The sequence below is a fragment of the Papaver somniferum genome, chromosome 5 (assembly GCF_003573695.1).
Source record: "Papaver somniferum cultivar HN1 chromosome 5, ASM357369v1, whole genome shotgun sequence".
Classification (NCBI taxonomy): domain Eukaryota; kingdom Viridiplantae; phylum Streptophyta; class Magnoliopsida; order Ranunculales; family Papaveraceae; genus Papaver; species Papaver somniferum.
In genome coordinates this window covers 189594963-189600070 of record NC_039362.1, presented here as the reverse complement: position 1 = coordinate 189600070, position 5108 = coordinate 189594963, and the positions used below count along the sequence as shown (strand labels likewise).

Genomic DNA, 5108 nt, shown 5'->3' with positions numbered 1-5108 from the left:
GCAAATAATTATGTTCAAGTTGCAGACCTAATTGATCCGGACACTAAGACATGGAAGGCTACAGTTATTCAAGAGTTATTCAATCAGGAAAATGCTTCAAGAATTTTGCAAATGAGGATACCACAAACATGTGAAGATAAACTTAACTCTTTTGGACTCTGACAAGAAATTGTGACTTTACTGTTTAGTTGGCTTATAAAAAACTTATTGAACTCAAAAATGGCAATGCTATTACTGATGAAGCAGCTGCAAAAATATGGAAGAGCATATGGTCTGTGCCAACCTTACCCAGAATAAAACACTTCATATGGAAATGTATGGTAGATATAATACCTTCAAATGAGAGGCTGGCAAGAGTTTTTAATTATAGTGCTGAGCAGTGCAAGGTCTACCAACAGGGCATTGAAACTACAAAACATATATTATGGGAATGCTCTTTTGCAAGAGCTATTTGGTCTACAACTCCATGGGCAAGGAGAAGTATGCCTAGTACAAACTCTACAGTTCAAGAACGGATTGAAAGTTGGTTTACTAATGAACTCAATGATCTGGATGAACTAGATAGTGACTATGGCTAATACTGCCAGGGAAATTTGGAAAGCAAGGTGAAAATGTGTTTTTGAAGACATCAAACCTAATCCAGTGGAAGTAATCAGACTTATTCAGCTATTGAAGACATCCACGGGAACACACATGCTAAAACAACTTCAGATCAACCAGAAGAGGGTGCGGGAATGCATAATCAAATGGAAACCACCACAGAACCCATATATTTCTTTTTGTTGTGACACATCTTTTGAGACTATAAACAATATTGCTTTCTCAGGTTGGTGATTAATCTGTGGTTCTTTTACAGGAGAATTCATCCACGCAAGATGTGATCATGTCGATGGACTCTTGAGTGCTGATGCAGCGGAATGCATGGGACTTCTACATGCTATGCAGTGTGAAGAAGAATTAGGCATTTTGAAACGGATGCAGAGTTGGTGATCAGAGCAGTTAATGGAGAAATTCAAAAAACTATTTGGAAAAATCACACGAAGATACAAGATCTTCAAACTAAACTGGCAGTCCATCGTTTTTCGAAATGTAAATGTATTAGTAGGAAAATGTATCAGTTACTTCAAGTTAATAAAATCCCCTGTTTTGCATCGAAAAAATAAAATATAAACACAAATATTGAAGGAAAAGAAAAATAATAAATAAAAAAAGACACCCTATGCATAGTTGGAGAGTACCATCATTAACGTTTTTTTTTCTTTTTTATCGGTTCCAGTGGTAACTTCTCTAAGATATTTACTCTCAGGTGGGTCCCACTACTAAACCCCTTGAAAACTACCCCGTTTTCTCTTTTCTCTGTTCAGTGCAGAAATGGTTCTGATAAAAAAAGAAAAGAAATGGTTAATGGTGGTGGTGGATGAGGAGACTGTTAAAATCCAAGTGAAAGAGAAGACAAAGAGACAGAGAGAAGGCGGGAAATCTGAGTGTTTCATATCAGTAAGACACAAAACTCTGCAAATTTTATAGGGGTTTGGTTCTATGGTGGATTCAGTCTCTTCAGGTATGTGTACCAAAATGAAATCCTCTTTTCCTTTTTTTCTGAGTTGAAATTTCTTCTTTCTGAAATAATATTTCTCTAATGTGGGTTGTTAAGATATTGGAATTTTATTTATATCAGAAGCTATAAGATTTTGAACAAAGTAACATTATTATCGGGAAATTAGGAAAAATGGTGGAATCTTCAGAATCTTAACGGAGAGTAGAGAGGGGGAAATTGGTGGGTTTAAATGAAAAGTTGAAGCTCTAAATTTTAATGGTGAAATTTTGTAGCTGGGGTTTATCAATTACTGATTATAGGTTAGGTTGGGGATTGGGGCTGCCCAAAGTAAAATGGTTGTGGGATTGGGCACTTCATAGTCTATCAGTGTCATCTATTCTGTATGAGGTAGTTATAGTTAGTTTGAGAATTTAGTAGAAGATAATAGAATAGAAACCATCATTTGTTTGATACATCTAAGTGCATAAATAAAGTACATATACAAATGCACCGCTTTATGCAACAAGATACAGAAATCCCAGTCGACAAACGAAAAACGAAAAGCTTCAACAAGATAAACTCGTTAAAACAATCAGCCACATGCTTAAAGCGTTCTTGTTGAGCCAGTTGATACTAATTATTGTTGCTTCTATGTTTATGCGTGTCCTTTTACCTTTTGGGTCTTTGTTTTTTCCGTTTTGACATATCAGTTTCTTAGATAGCATTTACATGAGGTGTTAGATGATAATCTTTGCATGCGACTAGATGAACCAAAAATAGTGCTACCACACTGGCGTGATGTTTGGGATACATTTCACAGTATCTGTAGATTTTATTGTGTTCTTTAAAACAGAACATCTTTTGTGTTGCCCATCTTTGATTGTGAAGAGTTGTTTTCGTCAATTTTCCATATCTAAATGGTGGTTTACTTTAGGGGATTTGCTTTTTGTTTTCCTTCTTAAAAGGGTGCTGTTGTAATCTTCTCGAGTTTATATGGATGGCTCACTGCTTAAACGAGTGTTTCTTTGCTTATATTTAATTTGTAAAGAGTTCCTTTTGACTCTTATGAAGTTATGAATTGCTCTTTACATCTCATACTTTTTCTTAGGTTAGAGCAATTATATTGTATTCAGGACCAGGTGTTTATCGATGAGCATATGTTGTTGCAGGTCAAGGATTTTGAACTTAGGTACACTTGAGGTCGACTTGGTTTTTCAACTGCACAGGTAACAGCAAAGGCATCTGATCAAACTGTCAGGGACCTGTAAGTTGACCTTTTAACCTTATTTGTTTCTCTAATTGATGTAACCGACCTTTTAGGTACCTCACACGGTTGCTATAACATCCATATCTTCTACTTAGCAAAACAGTCCGGACCACGCATACAATCTTTATAGTGATAGGAAGAAGATGGAAATGGAAAACTGAAGTTTGTTCTTGTTAAAAGGAAAGAAAAGAAGTACTTCAATATATTAATCGACTTGATTGGATGACATATCTTTGTGACCTCTCTTCTAAGATGTCTTAGTTATAAATCATAATTCCCTTGCTTTATTTAAACTACTTTTGCTTCGTACAAATAGTCCATTTCAACATTTATTATGTATGGTTCTGGAAATCATTCTCTTAAAAATTATGTCTTCAGCATACTTGCTAAACCATGACCTGGGATCAGTGTCCCCCTAGTCTGCAATAAGAGAGAGGTGAACAAGAGAGTTCTGAAAGTTCCTGGAGTAGGATATAGGGAGTGATAGTTTTCTTTACAGTCCTTGCGTGTTTTTCTCTTCCATATTTTTCTGAACATGTACGTAACCATGTTGATATGTTGTTGCTTCCTGCACCTGATGCTGAGGTAATACACTACATGGCCTGGATGTTTTTTAGATTAGTTAATTTGGCAGGGGTTTAGTAGCAATGCATTTCACTGGTTTAGGGATTATGGATACAAAAGTTAAATATCTTTTTCATATTACTTTACAGGTCCTTGATGTCACGGCCCATGAGAAATGAGAACCATGGACTATGCCCACCAGATTTTGGCAGTTTCCAAGATCTTCAATGCTCTCGAGTTTACAATTATGCTGCTTCTGTTGATAGGGTATAAATGATAGTAGTTTTCAAGCTCTCATGAAATAATTGGTTAGTAAACACTCTTATAAATTTTTATACTAACTGAGCTGCTATTATTGAAACATATGCAGACATGACTTTTCAAATATTCTCTATGTAGTATTCCTTGTACAATCAGAAAAGAATTTCCCCTCTTTAATGATAAATATAGTTGATCTTTTTCTTCTATTTTAGTTTTGGTGGATTTGAACTAGAATACATTTTATCTTAGAATTGATCCCCAATGCATAAACTTTCGAAATTTGAATGCACTAAGGTAGACGTTTCTGTACTCACCAGGATTATTTCTGTTTACTCACCAGGATTATTTCTGCAGAGATAAAATAAAAGCGGAATTTTCTGAATTTTAATGGAATTTATTTTTGGTATTAAGGTAGAAGTTTTAATGGTGAAATTTTACAGAGGTTTATGAATGATGATTTTAGATTGATGGGGATAGGGTTGCCTAAAGTAATATGCTTGGGGGATTGAGCAATTCTTATTCTATCGAGAGGTAGTATCTTCCATTCTCTTGAGTATGAGCTGGTTATTATCAGTTAGTTGTAGGTGTACAAGTTTAAATAGAGTTGAATAGATAGAATAAAAAACCATGATTTTATTCGAAACATGAAGGTGCATAAAGCACAAAGAAATCCTAACAAATAAATATCCTGATTTATACAACAAAATATGGAAAATTAAATAGAAAAAGAAAAACACCTCTACTAGAAAAACTCTCTAAAACAATAAGTCACAAACCCAAGCCTCCCTCACAACTACATTTCTTTCTTCTTCCGTAGCTGATTCCTACTTTTACTTGAATAAACCAATAACAAAATGTGTAAGAATGTAACTAAAGAAGTAGTAGAAATCATTTGGTCTGACATTTGAAGATTTGAACTCTCGATTTCACCAAGACCTTTATTCAGAACTTGTAATCCCAAAGCTTGAATCATGATCTCCATGAGTTTCATGGAGGTGACTTTCCTTATTGCACTAGCAAACAGATGACAACCTGCAATTAGAATGTATGATATGTTATTAGCAAACTGATATGGTTGGTAAAGCTTTAAGCAAATATAATGATGCAGGTTCTGGAATTTATCAGTACTTACATTTAAGAAGCAAAGGAAACCCACTGTTCAAGCTTACTAGTAGATTGGGGGTGGTGGGGATGCGTAGAGGTAATATGGAAGTGGAGGAGATTTCTCTGGTGGAGGTGGTGATTGGTAGAGGTATGGTGGAGGAGGTGATGGTGATGGTGGGGGTGGAGACGAGTAGACGTATGGTGGGGGTGGTGAATGTACTGGTGGTGGTGGAGATGAGTAGACATATGGTGGTGGGGGAGACTTGACTGGTGGAGGTGGAGATGAGTAGACGTATGGTGGTGGTGGTGACTTCACTGGTGGTGGTGGAGATAAGTAGACGTATGGTGGTGGTGGTGACTTGACTGGTGGTGGTG

General features: G+C 36.0%; 2 long non-coding RNA genes across 2 annotated transcripts; one reads left to right on the top strand and one right to left on the bottom strand.

The window, feature by feature from the left end:
- The first annotated feature begins 1398 nt into the window (after positions 1–1398).
- On the top strand, positions 1399–3699 carry LOC113284027. Its single transcript, XR_003327879.1, has 3 exons — positions 1399–1561; positions 2707–2801; positions 3518–3699. It is a non-coding gene; the product is annotated as an uncharacterized LOC113284027 (long non-coding RNA).
- Positions 3700–4228: 529 nt separating this feature from the next.
- LOC113284026 lies at positions 4229–5095 on the bottom strand. Its single transcript, XR_003327878.1, has 2 exons — positions 4762–5095; positions 4229–4661 (listed from the first exon to the last, which is right to left on the bottom strand). It is a non-coding gene; the product is annotated as an uncharacterized LOC113284026 (long non-coding RNA).
- Between the last annotated feature and the right edge of the window lie 13 nt (positions 5096–5108).